Source organism: Ursus arctos, unplaced genomic scaffold (assembly GCF_023065955.2).
Source record: "Ursus arctos isolate Adak ecotype North America unplaced genomic scaffold, UrsArc2.0 scaffold_4, whole genome shotgun sequence".
Lineage (NCBI taxonomy): Eukaryota > Metazoa > Chordata > Mammalia > Carnivora > Ursidae > Ursus > Ursus arctos.
The window spans coordinates 92,120,328-92,135,753 of NW_026623056.1; the positions used below are offsets into that span (position 1 = coordinate 92,120,328).

General features: G+C 59.3%; 1 long non-coding RNA gene across 1 annotated transcript; it reads right to left on the reverse strand.

Annotated features, from left to right (window-relative positions):
• Window positions 1–2,373: 2,373 nt before the first annotated feature.
• On the reverse strand, window positions 2,374–4,115 carry LOC130542614 (uncharacterized). The gene is made up of 2 exons (XR_008957288.1): window positions 3,556–4,115; window positions 2,374–3,321 (listed from the first exon to the last, which is right to left on the reverse strand). It is a non-coding gene; the product is annotated as an uncharacterized LOC130542614 (long non-coding RNA).
• Window positions 4,116–15,426: the final 11,311 nt, after the last annotated feature.

Here is a 15,426-nt window from a genome sequence, read left to right on the forward strand (position 1 = left end):
TTCCCTGCAAATGAGGATCAAGATCTGAAGGTTCCATTACATCCAGACTCACCGGCCCAGGCATGGCCGCCAGCCCCGAGCAGGGGTGCAGGCGGTGGCGCCCGGTCCCGCCCCTGCGACCCACGAGGGACTCTGGCCACCCAGAGCCTCCGTTCTAGTCCGCTCACCTCTGAGCTTGAAAGCCCGCCCACGATGGTGGCCTGAGTCATCACGTCGTGAGGGCTGGAAGACAGCGGGCCTCCATGTCCCATCGTTCATTCTAGATTGAGTAGCTAGAGCTTTTTGTGAAGAAGAGCCTTCCACGCTATCACTTGGGGCTCTTTGGTTACCCCGAAGAGAGCCTGTACAGGAAGATGAGGTCAACGCGGAATTCATTTCCTTCCGTTCTTCAGTTACCAGTTTCTGGGAGTAGGGGATCCAGACGAAAATTTCCTTGAAGGGAACAAGTGAGGTTAAAAAAAATTTTTTTTAATTTCTTTTTTAGGATCACGGGGAGCGGATGGATTGCATATATGAAACGTGCTTGGTCAGGTGCGGCAGTGGCTCCCCTGATGCTCCTGCCAGGGAGAGGACCGTCAGGTGGCTGTTGGTGGGACCTTGCTCGGCTGTGACACTTTCCTTGCTTCTGGCACAAGATGGACCTGGGGCCCACCATGTCTCCATTTCACCCATGAGCTTTTTTTTTTTTTTTTAAGATTTTATTTATTTATGTGACAGAGAGACAGCCAGCGAGAGAGGGAACACAGCAGGGGGAGTGGGAGAGGAAGAAGCAGGCTCCCAGCGGAGGAGCCCGATGTGGGACTCGATCCCGGAATGCCAGGATCACGCCCTGAGCTGAAGGCAGACGCTTAATGACTGCACTACCCAGGCGCCCCAACCCATGAACTTTTTAAAAGGGGGCAAGGTGTTCAGAGACCCAAATCCAGGTACTTGGTGCTGGATTTTGTGGTCATTGCTTCCTGTCCGTCTGGTGCGGTGACAAGAGCTAGGAAATGTGCATTCTGGTTGTAAAGCCTGAGGTTACATTAACATCTCCAGTTCAAATTTAGAATTGCGGGTTGTATGCAACTGATCTGATTCTGATTTGTATTCCTTTCCTCTCACACTGATAACTAGTTCCTCACATCATTCGTGTAATTACTTATTGGCATTATCTTAGAAAGTACAAAAAATGTCGAATAACAATGTCAGATTTCATACTAACAGTAAGACTTACTGAATGACATTTATAATTTCTTTGTTGCCTTTTGTCCTTAAAAAACATCCCATTAAAAACAAAGAGTCTAAATACTGTGCTCCAAAGTCCTTTGAAATAAATCTTTCCTTTGGTTTTGTTACAAACTTTATATAAATTTATAGAAAGTGGTGGGGTTTTTTTTTTTTTGGTAAGGATACTTTCTTTTTCAATTTAAGTTTATTTTTTGAATATGAAAACATTTACATAGTTCTGAAGTCAAACCCTGTGAGATCACAGAGAACGTCCGTTCTGGTCCCCGCCCCCGCGGCCGGCACAGTCCTCCTTCCCCACGGGACACGAGCACGCGGAGCATCTTCTGTCCTAACGAGGCGACTCAGGTGGGCTCCTGGACGGCTCCGGGTGGGGGCTGGTCCCCAGAAAGAGCAGCGGTGACTGGACGCTCAGAACTTTCAGGCCCCCCCGCGCCCCCCCAGTTCTGCAGGGAGGGGGAGGGGCTGGGAATGGAGTCAAGGAGCCATCGAAGGCCTAGGTGAGGAAGCCCCCGTAAATCCCGACAGTACGGGGTCCGGAGAGCGTCCCGGTGGGTGCGCACATCCACACGGAGAGGGTGACGCACCCCCACTCCACGGACAGGAGCTCCCATGCGCGAGGCCCTCCCGGACCCGCCGCATGTACCTCCCCCTCTGGCTGTTCTCCTGCACCCTTTATCACATCCCTTATTACGTAACAACCGTAAGCGTGTGTCCTTGAGATCTGTGAGTCGCTCCAGCAAATTCGTCGGACCCGAGGGGGGTTCGTGGGACCCGGATTTGTAGCCGGTGGTCGGAAGTGGTGGGTCCGCTGGGACCTGCTGCTCGGGTTGGCATCTGAAGTCGGGGGTGTGTGGGGGACAGGGGTAGGGTGTCATGGGCCTGAGCCTCCACCTGTGGAATCTGATGCCGTCTCTGGGCAGATGGTGCCAGAATAGAGTTAAATTGTAGGACCCCCAGCTGGGGTTGTGCAGAATTGCTTGCCGTGGGGACCAGAGCCCCCACGTTTGGTGACAGAGTGTCAGAAGCAAAGTGTTGGGCGTGCGTGGTAAGGGAGGCAGGAGAAGGGAGGGGTGGCTTTTCTAATACAAACACTAGAGCAAAGTTTCACTGCCCTCCCTGACTCTGCCCACCCGGAAATCACCATTTTTATTAGTTTCTGACTTATAATTCCAGGGTTTTAATTTTTTGCGAATATAAATAAACACAAAATATTCATAGTTTCACCCTCTATTACACAAAAGCCAGCACACGCCACATACTGTATCCCCCTTGATCCACTGCGTAGTGTCCTTACCGCTCCCTGGAGGGAGGGAACCGGCCAGCTGGGAGCGGGGCCGGGGAGTTTTGGGCACTCAGTGGTGAGCACAGAAGGCCTGGAGTTTCTAGGGAAGCTGGGCAGTGGAGGGGCGGGGCGGGGAGGGGTCTAGGCTGTGGCCCAAGTCCCACCCCAGCCGGCCTGGAAAAACCTCACCCTTTAGGGCATGTCCCTCACCTGTCGTGTGGGACTGTGGGACGGCACCGTGTTGAATAGGGCTCCCCCAAATCCGTGCGCACCTGGAACAGCACGGTGTGCCCTTATTTGGAAATAGGGTCTTTGCAGATGTCACCAAGATGAGCTCATAAGGGATTAGGGTGGGCCCTAACCCCAATGGCTGGTGTCTTTGTGAGACGAGGACACACAGGCACACAGGGAGAAGGCCATGTGACGGAGACTGGGGCGCTTGGACACAAGCCACAGAACACGGAGGAGTCCGGGTAACCAGCCGCAGCCGGGACAGACAGGACCTGCCCTGGAACCTTCCGGGGAGCACAGCCCCGCCAACACCTGGGGCTCAGGCTCTGGTGTCCAGAGCAGAGAGAGAAGCATGTGGGTTATGCCCCCAGAACGTGGCACGAGTGCCAGCAGCCCTAGGCCCGTGACAGAGAAGGGCTCATGTGTGAGGTCACTTTCGGCTCTGGACCCAGAGGACTACCCAAATTAAGTGGCACGCGGATGACAGAAACAGGCGCCCAGGGCCCCGCGCCCACGGAGACCGCCCCGGGTACAATCAGCTCCCTTGATGCTTGTAATCACTCAAGCGAGAACAGCGACTGTAAACAGACATTAAAAGATTCTCAATTACGCATGCATCTCCAGGGCAAAATTACATTTCCATAAACATTGCAGAAGCGGCTCAGAGAACGTGGCTGGTGGGGCAGCCTGCCAACCAGGCCCGTGGGCCGGCCCAGCCCCTCCCGAGCTCAGGCACCTCTCCGCGGGTGTGGTGGGACATTCCCTCCAGGGGGCCCGTCGCCCCAGACCCAGCAGTTCAAAGCCGGCCTCACCTCGTCTCCACTTCACGTTGCTCGCCCCGCCAGTGCACCTGCGTCCTCTCAATCCGCGCGTCCCTCCGCGTCTGCCCTGAGGCCGCCTCGGACACCCGCCTTCTGCTGAGTGACAGGCACCACCGTTGCCCCCAGAGAGTCGCTCGCCGCCTTGCCCTCGTCCTGGCTCTATCTCGCACCTGCACTCTGCAGCCGCTGCCTCCGACACCTTGTGGGTCAGCCCCAGGCCAAGGGCGTGCGCTGTTACCCAGCCGCGCATGGCCATCTGTGCACAGAGAGTCACGGAATTAGGACGGACAAAGTCGGGGTCAGTCGCCTGCCTGGCCCATCTGAATGCTGTTGTTGCGGGAGCCGGAGAGAGGAAAGCCTCTTCTGTGCGTGGGACGTGGCCTCATGCGCTATGGTTCCTGGGAGGGCCCGGTGGAGGCGGGCTACTGGGGGGAGTTATAGAACACCGCAGAATCGGCTCCTGTTCTGGGCTCCCCCAGGCGCAGACGCCTGGTAGCCCCACCTCCTGTCAGCCGGCCGGGGCCTCCAGCCGCACCCTGGGCCATTTGCCCACACAGGTACCCTTGGCCCCCCTGTGGCTAGCTCCATCCCAGGTGTCCCCAGGGGCATGTGGCTGCGGGTGGGGGGGTGTTAGGGGAAGGGAGACAGGTGGGGGTGAGCAGTCCCCCCACTGGAGGGACTCACAGACCTGCACAGGTTGTCACCGTGTTCGTGGGAATTCTTGGGACGAGGCGCTCGTGGTTTGGAAGTATTTTGTGCTGCTCTTAGTTCCAGGAATTAACTGATAAGGGTCCATTCTAGTCGCTTGCAAAGATTCTTTAGAAAATAGCTCAGCTGGACCAGCCTAGACAGGCAGTTTCAGAAGCAGCACAGGGGTGAGGGGGTCTGCACATGTATCTGCCCAAAGCTGAGACCCTGTCCCCCACTTCTCAGAGCCAGGACGGCTTATCCTACCAGTACCGTCTCATTGGTTTGCTCTCCATAACCCTGCAGAGAACCCCATTTCAATACCTTGAGGATTACGTCGCCCAGTTGCACTCAGGATTCCTTTCGGTTGCGAGTGACAGGACCCCAAGCCAGGCTCATTTCAGAAAAGAAGAGAGTTTGCTGGTTGACTTAACTAGAACGTGTAAGGTGCAGCTAGCCTCAGGCACAGCTTCATCTAGGAGCTGGAAAGACACCACCGGCACCATCTTAACTCAGACTCTAAACTTAATTTCACTGATGTTGGCTTTGCTCCCAGGCTAAGATGGCCTGGGAGCTCAAGGCCTAGGGGGTCCTCAGAACTCCCAGCTTGGAGGATCAGGGTCCTTCCGCCTTCACCGTTCCAGAAAAATCCTGGGCAGGGTTCAGATTGATTGGGTCACATGGCCGCGGCCGAGCTGGTTTCTGCGGGTGGGGGAGTGCTGCTGTGTCGTTGGCCGGCCTCGGGTCATGGGACTCCAGTCAGCTCCTGCGACCACTCTGGGGACGGTGAGGCAGTCCCACCAAGCCCAGAAGCTGTCGTGAGGGTAAGATGGGGTGAGGGGTTTCACTGAAGGAAAGCAAAGGGGGATTTTGTTACTAGAAGAGGACGTTGTGTCTGGGAAAGCGAAAACCACCAGCACCTTCAGGTCCGTGAATGGTTGCTGACTTCATCCCTAGATCATCTTGCCCCTGACCCGGGAGCGCCCCCTACGCTCCCATGCCCGGGGGGGGGGGATCCCCCAGAGCTCCCAGTGCTGGGAGCATAGTAGGTTCTCCACAGGTGCTTGGGGTGTAGGCATCCAGTGCGCCCTTGCAACCCGGCAGGTCATTGAACCCTCCTGCCTTTACCCTCCAGGCTGTATCGCTCACCCTTGCGGAGGGTCCGGAGGCCGAGGAGTCCAGAGTGTGCACCAGGGTCTACCCTCAAAGTGCCGTCCCCGCCCCGATGCTGGGGTGCAGTGCCTTCGGGGGTCCGCCCTGGAGGCCCCCCTCCCCCCGGCCCAGTACGCGAGTTATCTAAAATGCTTCCCCCCTTCCACTTGCATCAGCTACAGGTCAGGATCCGCATGCGTTTGACGCTAATGGAAAATCTGCCTTGTGACTCGTGGAATGGCCTGAGCGATCGGGCGTGTGACAGTGAGCGGGGCCAGGCTGAGCTGCATCTCCCCAGGGAGGGCTGGGAGGGGGCACGCTCGGGGCCTGCCACGCCCACGAGGTTGGCCCCTGGGCTCCAGGACAAGGACAGGCCTGGGAGGTTGTGGCAGGCAGGCCATCTCGGCAGCCAGCTTTAAGGGGGTCAGCCCTCAGCTGGCCCTGGCTCGGCTGGGTGGGAACGGTCCAGAATTCCAGGCATTTGCAAATGGAACAGCTTCAGGGACAGCCTGGGGGCTCAGCACTCTGCCCCCACCCCAGAGCCCCCTTCCCCTAACCCAGCCTGTCAGGTCAGCTGCTTGTGAAAGCCACAGGCAGGAGGTGTGCAGGGGTGCGGAGAGCTTCAGGGAGGGAAAGAACGGTGCCTTAGTCAGCACTTCAAACAAACTCTCCCCAAACCCTGAAAGTGAGGGCTTGCTTCTTTGCAGATCTGCCTGTGTTTCTGGGTTCCCAGGGGCCTGGCTGGGGCTGGAAATAGAAATGCATTCCGTGCATTCATTCACTTAGCAAATATTTACTAAGCACCTCCCATGGGCCAGGCCTGGGCCAGCCACGGCTTCCTCCTCCTCCTCATCGTATGTCAGTAAGCAAAACAGACCAACCCGTGCCTTTACCGAACTAGCGGCCGAGGGCGGGAAGACAGAAAAAAAGCAAAAAGAGGATAAAGGATTAAATTAGTCCATCGAGAGGTGCTAAGTGCTACGTGAAAAGCAGGGCAGGCGGAAGGGGGACAGCCTGGAGCAGGTGGTCCAGCGAGGCAGCGTGGGGCTGTGAGTGGAGGGCCCACGTCTCCCGCAAGCGCTGTCGGGCTCCCCTTGGCCGCCGCGTGGAGCACAGATGGTGGCGAGGCGGCAGGGAAGCCGGTGGGAGTCTGCTGCGTGATGCAGGGGTGGTCCGGCGAGGTGGCGGAGTGGGAGATCCGGGCTGTGTTCTGAGGCTGGAGCCAGCGGGCTTTCCCGGGAACGAGGAGAACTTGGATTAGGTCTGCACCACGTCCGTGGGGGCTGCCATGGGGGTGGAAGGCGGGAGGACGGTGGCTCAGCCTCCCGGATACTGACGAAGCAGGTGCAAGGCGTCTAGGTCGAGGAGGCCGGTCTGCCAGCCTGGAGGGGTGCAGGGAGGCATCAGGGGTCACGGGGACTGTTTGCTCTTGTGAGCAATATATTTAGTTCCGAGACTTGTGCCGTAATCACGCGGTATTTACCGAACACCTGCGCCGTGTCCCCCAGAGGACAGGCCCCTGGCGCCTAGTATAGGCTGGGCCTGGCCCCTAGAGCCCCTCCCAGAGCCCCAACTGCTGCGCGGGGACAGGGTCTGAAAGTGACGTTGTCTTGTGGTGCAGCAAGAAATGACACGGCGACCCCCCTCCAGCGGGGCTGCACCTCACCTCAGGGGGCGGGAGGAAGATGCAGAGTGTGTGCGGTGTGTGTATGTGCGAATGTGTGCATGTGAGCGTGTCATATGAGCGTGTGGGCGTATGTGCCTGGCAGCGTGTTACATACGTCTTCTGTGTGTGTGTGTGTGAGTGAGTGTTGCAGGCGTGCATGTGTGTCTGTGTGGGTTTGTACTGGTTTAAAAACTGACCAAGTGAACTCATGCGGAAAGAATCCAGGGTCAGGAAGGGCTCTGCCGTGTGCACTTGGAAGGCGTGAACCCAGGTCCTCGGGAGGAAGGGAGCAGAGTGCAGGCTACAGCAGGATCGGACATGGACACGCAGTGGGGAGCTGGCCCGTCCCCCCCTGCCCCCGGCTTCCGGCCCTACGGCCCTGCAGTGGGCAGAGAAGCTACTCACTGCCCTGTACAAGGGCAGAGAAGGGAGACCTGAGGGGGTTGGAGGGCAAGAGGAGGAAGTACACATTGTCTGGGCGGGGGGCCATTGGGGGCAGGAGGGACCCTGTGGGGAGGCCACTTCCTCTGAACAGACTGTTGGGACCCTGAGAAATCAGTAACCCAAGTAAGAGGGGTGAGCTGTGGGCACTGGAGGATCCACAGGAAGTGTGACCTGTGCTCGGTGGGTCAGGGCGGCTCCAGGATGCAGTGCCAGTCAGTGGGAACCGTGGCTAGGTGGCGGGTTCCGAGCTAGCAGGACTGTCCTGGCCAGCAGTGATCTCCTGCGGTCAGGCAGCCCTCCCTCTGTGCAGGCGGCCAGCCTGATGGCGGCGGGGAGGACGGCACATCGTTTGTGTAGACTTTCAAAAGGAAAATCGGAGCTTAATTGGATGCTGACCTGACAGCACATAGCAACACGCCACCAGATAGCTCCAGACGCTCTAGGGAAGGGCTTCCCTCATTTCCAGTGCTGGGAACATCATTATCACTGCCATCAGCACCACCTCCACCTCCACCGTCACCTCCACCACCTCCATCATCATCACCTCCACCATCACCTCCAACTCCACCGTCATCTCCACCTCCACCGTCACTTCCACCACCTCCATCATCAACACCTCCCCACCTCCATCATCATCACCTCCACCATCACCTCCACCTCCATCACCTCCACCACCTCCATCACCTCCACCACCTCCATCATCATCACCTCCAACTCCACCATCATCTCCACCTCCACCGTCACTTCCACCACCTCCATCATCACCTCCCCACCTCCATCATCATCACCTCCACCATCACCTCCACCTCCATCACCTCCACCACCTCTATCACCTCCACCACCTCCATCACCATCATCTCCACCATCACCTCCAACTCCACCATCATCTCCACCTCCACCGTCACTTCCACCACCTCCATCATCATCACCTCCACCATCACCTCCAACTCCACCATCACCTCCACCACCTCCATCACCTCCACCACCTCCATCATCATCACCTCCACCATCACCTCCAACTCCACCATCATCTCCACCTCCACCGTCACCTCCACCACCTCCATCATCATCACCTCCACTATCACCTCCACCTCTACCTCCACCATCACCTCTACCCCCACCTCCATCACCACCATCATGATCACTATCTAATTGCTGCTTTTGGGGGGTGTTGACCAGATATTGTTCGTTCCATAAACTTTCTCATCCCAGACTTTACTATCCCTCTCTGCCCTGCCTACACTGTGCCCTGGGAAGCTGCCCACCGGTCGGTAACTTTGCCCACCAGACTCCCATACCCTCTGGCTTCCAGCAGGGGCTTCCAGCGGATTGGAGGGAGTGGCAGGAGATCACACAGAGGAAAGCAGATGGGAGGGACACTTCTTCTTCTTCACCAGGCTTTAGGAGCACAGATCCCACCAGGTGGCCCTTCCTGAGGCCCTGGCCCTGGCAACAACCGTCCTTCCCACACTCTTTCGGCCTGGGGGTGGTCGTCATAGCTTCTTCTATCACAGGTCCCTTGATGCCTCAGCAGCTCTGGTGGTTCCCTCAATGCTGCCAACACCTCTGAAAATGCTCTTTTCACGAACAAATCTCTTTGCCCCCCCATAAGTGGGCCATCTGTTTCCTATCCTATTCTGAGAGATGCCAGTCTCATGGCGTGCCAGGCACAGCACACACATCCCAGAGAGTCCCAGCAGCACCTGTACAAAGCCCCCATTAAAGCATTTGGCAGCACCTGTGCCTGGGGCATCTGGGCCGAGGTCAGGGACACAGCCTGCCCTGAGGAGCCCCAGGGGGCCTACGAGACAGCAAGGGCCTCAGCCAGACGAAGCAGAGCTCAGCAACAGGAGCTGGGGTGGTGAGCAGGTAGGAGGGAGACTGTTGGAATCAGGCCTGGGTGCAGTGGGGATTTGCCTGTGACTGGAGGCGAGATCCAAAGTGGCCCCTGGGACCTGCCCTGGCTACCCGCCCCCCGGAGTGCTGGGAGGCTCTGCTGAGCAGGGGAGGCAGGAAAAGACAGACCCCTCTTCATGAGAAATACTATGCCTTCTCTAAGCAGCGCTGGTGGGGGAAGCACAAAGCTGCTAAAGCCTCTCTCTCTGCTGACTTTCCTTCCTGCCTGGCTTCCCCCTTTGCTCCCCCTGCCCCGCCCTGTTTTCCCTTCTCCCCTTCCCCACCAGGGCTCTGCTGTCAGCCAGTCATGACCTTCCAAAGAGAGCAAGCCCTTGGCACAGGGCCACCAGGCCCGACCTCAGCCTCTCCTGTCCCTGGACCCTGGATGGGAGCCCCGAGGAGACTGTTGAGCCCAGCCCATCTGGAGGGTCTGCAGGAGCAAGACATGCTGTTTTCACATGTGGGACTTTGTCATCTATCTGGGCCTGGCTCCTTCCCTAAGTGTCTTCATTCCTGAGCCTCTGGGACAACGGACTTATCAGAATGGGACCTCTGGCTCCTGGAGGGGGTGCGGTCTCAGGACAGGCTGAAAGTTGGCCTCACTGGACCGGGCATGCTGCAGAGCCCATGCAGCTGGGCGAGGGGGCTGGCCCAGGGGTCAGGGCTCTGCTTCCCTTCCTCTGGGCTCCAGGCCTCTTCGCTGGCCCACCTGGCCCCGTTGGATTCCTTCCAGACCCCCAGCGATAGTCCCTGTTACTCCCCACAAGGCCCCTGCCATCGAGCCTGCCCTCCCCCTCCTCCCCCTCTCTCTCCCTGCTGACAACAGTGACCATCAACACCCGGAAGCCCCAGCACCTGCTGGCCACCGATCCATGCGGCATTTGGGGGCGGCTCCCTTTCCTGGAGCATACCCCTCATGTGGAAGCCGTGGGCCGAGCCCCACAGATCTGGGAGAGGTCTCAAATACCCGTGACAAAATCACATGTCTTCAGAATCTCGTGTTTTCATTTAAGACATAATTCATTCACATAGGCACTCTCCTCCTTGCCAGTGGATGCTTGACAATGCATGCCCCTGGGAGGCTCTGCTGACCCCTCCCCCAGAGCCTCCGGACCCGAGCATCGTGCCGTCAGATGCTGGTGATGGCTCAGGGCACCCACGTCAGAGTGACCGAGTGATAGCACACGGCCGGGCGGGCAGGCAGGGGAGCCAGACTCAGAGTCTGGTCTTGGCCAGCCTAGGGCAGGGTGGGGACCTGGCTGCCCGAACAAAGGCCTGTTTACCAGGCCAGGAGGACGCCAACCGCAGGCTTGCCGAGCCCTGCGGGATCCACCCACAGAATCACAATGGGCAGCTTGTGCCCCGGCTATCCTCCTGGGGCCACCCCGGGCCCAGCGCCGTGAACAAGGCGAGCAGGGGGTGGGGGAACAGGCAGGGAAACCTGTGTCCTTGGCAAGGCCAGACGCTCATGCATGCCTGCGGGTCAGCTGAGGCGGCATGGGCAGAGTGGTGGCCCCAAGGCTGTCCACAGCCTCATTCTGGAAATGGGGAATGTGTGACCTTCCATGGCAAAGGGGACTTCAGGTCACTAATTCCCTGACCCGAAGGAGGGAAGGCGCTCAGACCCTCAGGGCGGGCCGCAGGCTCCCGGGCCCCTTAACAGCAAGAGGCAGGAAGGAGCGTCAGAGTCAGAGAGATGCTGGCTGTGAAAGAGGGAGGGCCATGAGCCGAGGGGTCTAGAAGCCTCTAGAGGCTGGAAAACAGAGTCTCCCCTTGTGCCCCCGGAAGCAAGCAGCCCCGCCCACACCTTGCTTTTAGCCCCGTGAGACCCTGCAGGACCTCTGAGCCAGGAGACGGTAAGAGGATAAATCCGTGTGTGCGAGGCCCCCGTAGTGAGTGTCATTTGTGACCCCAGTGACAGGAGCCACTCGGGAATCGGATTCCGCCTGGCTGAGCCTGGGATTCCCCGCCTGCATCTAGAGGACAATAACCTCCTCCAGGAGAGTCTGGGACCCTGACCGCTGCGGCTGCACGCAGTGGGAGGGCATCCCCACGGTCAGGCCACCTTCTTCCTCCCCGTGGCGTGTGCCCCACACCCTGGTTCATCCGCAGGTGGGTGAGGGCTTGTTGCCGGGGCGAGGGGGAGCGGGGAACCTGTGGGGTGGACAGTGGGGAGGCAGAGGGGATGGGCTGGGGAGCCCGGAAGAGGGAGCCTGTCCCTCCAAGATGACCGAGGTCATGGCGTACGGTCAAACCGGGGCCACCTGTGCCTGCAGCTCAAGCGGGTTGCCCGTGAGCGGAGACCTTGCTCGTGGAGTGTGGTCGGATCAGAACCTCTGCAAGGAGCCCAGGAGCAGCCAGGGAACCCTGCAAAGATGAGGGTTTTCCTTTATTTTTTTAGTTTTGATTTCCTTATTTTTAAAATTTTTTTCATTAGTTTCAGAAGTAGAGGTCAGTGATTCATCAGCCTTATGTAACAGTCAGTGCTCATCACATCCCATCCCCTCCTTAACGCCCGTCCCCCAGCCACCCCATCCGCCCCCCCCCGCCCCCCCAGCAGCCCTCACTTTGTTCCCTTGAGTTAAGAGTCTCTTATGGTTTGTCTTCCTCTCTGATTTCATCTTGTTTTATTTCCCCCTCCCTTCCCTATGCTCTTCTGTTTTGTTCCTTAAATTCTACTTATGAGTGAGATCATATGATAATTGCCTTTCTCTGACCGATTTATTTCGCTTAGCATAATACCTTCTCATTCCATCCATGTTGATGCAAATGGCAAGATTTCATTGTTTTTATTGGCCGAGTAATATTCCGTGGTGTCTAGAGCCCACACCTTCCTCATCCGTTCAAGTGAGGGTTTTCTACAAGGGCAGGGAGTGGAAGGGTTTGAGAAGCAGGGACAGGAGGGAGGGTGGCAGGGTGTCAGGCTGGGGTCCCTGGGGACAGCTGGAGTGGGGGCATGGACACAGGGGCAGAGGGAAGGAAACCGGAGAGGGCCTCTCTGGAGCAGAAGACGGGTGGAAGGACGGTGCCAGGAGGCGGTCAGGGCCAGCAGGCCAGGCTGGTGGTTGGTGTGTGACTGGACCTGGAATGGGGCCCTCCTCAGCCTTACCAGGCATCCCCTGACTAGGAGGGGGGTGATGCCCTGGTGGAGACAGCTGCTTCCAGGTATCACCCCGTCTCTACCAGTGTCCTGGGGCCACCACACAGAGCAGCACACGCTGAGGGCTTAAACAACGCTGACCCAGCAGTCTGGAACCAAGGTGTGGGCAGGACCCTGCTCCTTCTGGAGCTCTTCAGGTGGGACCATCCCACGGCCCTCTCTTAGCTGCTGGTGTTGCTGGCCATTCTTGGGGTTCCCAGTCTCTGCCTCTCTCCTCACATGGCTTCCTCTGTGTCTGGGTATCCTCTTCTGTCTCTGTTCGGGGCACGCTCCATGGACTGAGGGTCCACCCTTCTCCACCCTGCCCTCATCTCAACTCAAAGACATACACAGAGACCCCGTTTCCAAATAAGGTCCCTTTCACAGCAGTGGGGGTTAGGACGTGGACATATCTCTTTGGGGGACACAATTCAACCCACAACATCATCCACACCCCAAAACGGAGCACAGCAGCTGAGGGCCAGCCCTGGGGTCCACACACAGGGACACTGGGAGGGTCCAGGTCCATGAGCCGATGCCCCCGCTGTGGACCCAGGTGTCCCTGAAAGCCTTCCCTGTCCTCCCACCGTTGGGGCTGGGCCAGCTCCCAGCCCGAGGCTCTCAGACCCCAGCAAGGAGGGAGGGACCAGACCCATGAGCAGGCCCCAGCCGCTCCTCCCTGGGCCTGGGCAAGCCTACGCTGGGGGGAAGACCTGAGTCTTGCTGACCTTGACGGAAGCCGACAGGTGAACCCACCGCAAGCTTCAGCCTCAAAGTGGCCAGCACGGGGCCTGCCACGCTGGCGGACAGGAGAGCCTGGGGGGCAGGTCACGGGGACACGTCCCACTGTCACGGCTGTGGGGCAAACCCCTCTGGGCCTGGGTCTCGGCGCCTGGAGTACAGGACAGTGGACACAAGGACAAACGTCCATAACGGAATGGCAGGTGGAGTGCAGAGCCCATGGTGGGGCCGACACCTATGTGTCCTTATGGAGAAGCACACAGTCCCATGACAGATTCGGGGGTCACCCTCATGCCATGGGGTTAGGATGGGTCTGGGGGTCTTCAAGGACAGTACCGCTGCCCCGCCTCTTCCAAGCCTCTCAAAGTGCAGAGGGCGGGTCAGCCACAGGACAGAGGCCCGGTCGCCGGGTGCGCCATGGGAGCAGCCTCTGCGGAGCTGGACCGCGTGTCCACAGGCTGAGTGAGGCGGGAGAAGCCTCCAGAGCGAAGGGCGGTGTCTGAGGGCGCTGCCGAGGCTGTGGAGACCCCTGCCCAAGACAGTCCAGGCTGCAGGACCCCCCGCCCACGGAGCTGCTGGCCGTGGGGCCCCCCGGTCCTGTGGAGTCAGCCTGCCCATTGCTCCCATGAGTGATGGGCCCATCGCTCTGCGGCCCCCACCTGCCTCCCCACCCAGCCCCACGGGGGTGCAGAACTTCTCCGGCTCCTTCCCACCACAGGAACACGACCTTGCGAGCTGGGGCTTCATCCGCAGTTGTCCCTGGGACAGCGTCCTGAGTGGGGGACCTGGGAACAACCCCCAGAAGAGGCCTGTGGCCGGGGTGGAGCCGCTTAGCCTGAGAGAGGCTGCCGCCGGAGTGGGCCCAGTGGGTCTGGCGCTGGCCCTGGGCCCCCAACCTGTGGGCTCTCCTGGGGAGAAGCCGTCTTAGAACTCAGCCTGCAGCAGGCAGACGGCACAGAACCACTCACCACGGAAACCGCCCAGGTCCCGTGGCCCCACGTGCCCCAGAGCCGCAGGCAGAGAAGGACTTCTGTCCCACCGGAAGCCCCGAGTCCGGGCAACGTCAGAGTGCTTCCCTGCATGGCGAGCTGCTGAACCCAAGACCACTGCCGGGAAGGCCACGCCACGCCACCACCCCCCTCACCAGTGATCAGAAACGTGGCCTTTGGGGAAGGAAGGGCTACCCCTCCCCAAGTCAGAGCCTCAGGCCCCTCCATCCGGGAATCTCAGGTCTCTGCTCTGCTTTCCCTCTGCCTCTCCTAGGGGTCCCTGGGGGCCCCTATTGCTGAGACCTGCTCCCCAGACTTCCAGAGGCCTGCGGTAAGTGCATGTCCATCTGTCCCCAGAGATAGCCGTCTGTCCTGCTAATGGCACCAAGGCTGGGGCGGGAGGCCTCCTGTCTCATATTGCCTTAGGGGAGGGAGGGACAGAGGGCCACGTTGGGGACCCTCCTGGGTGGTGGGCGTCCCAGCCTGCCCTGCCACGGCCAGCCAGGGCACCCCCTGCCCAGCCAGGCCCCCCACTGGTTTCGGGGTGTGGGCACCGACCCCGAGGCCTCCCCTTCCCTCTATACTGTAGAGGCTGGAAGCTTAGCACGTGTGCAACTATATGTGGCCAGACACTCTTCCCACCTCCTGTCAGCCCTCCCCGGAGGCCTCGACCGTGAGTCACCGGCTCTGCTCTGGGGTCAGGCAGAAGCAGCCTCGCCCATTCAGACTTTGGAGGCCGCACCCTTGCGAAGTGGGGCACAGACCTGGCTTGCAGCCTGGAGTGGGTCGGAGAAGGGGAATTCTCCTGGGCCCTGCCCCTGCTCCAGGCCGCCCAGACGATGGTCCTCACGAGGGCTGACTCGCTCATAGGCTCCATCAGCTGCCCCTGCAGGCCGTGGGTGGGTCATGGTGACAGCGGAGTGTCCGGCCAGGCCTTACGATGTGTGGCTCTGTCCCAAGTGGCTCAGCTGTCAGGTTCCACGCCTGAACGTGGGTCCTCCCGGCTGGCTGCTTGGAGGACGAGGCACTCTGAGTGGGTAAACAGAGGCACCGCCAGCACGCACAGGGAGCGGAGGGTGTGTGCAGACAAGAGCTGAGGAGAGTGGGATTTAAGCTGCCGAGGGGGGTCCCTTTTGGGAGGTGTCGGG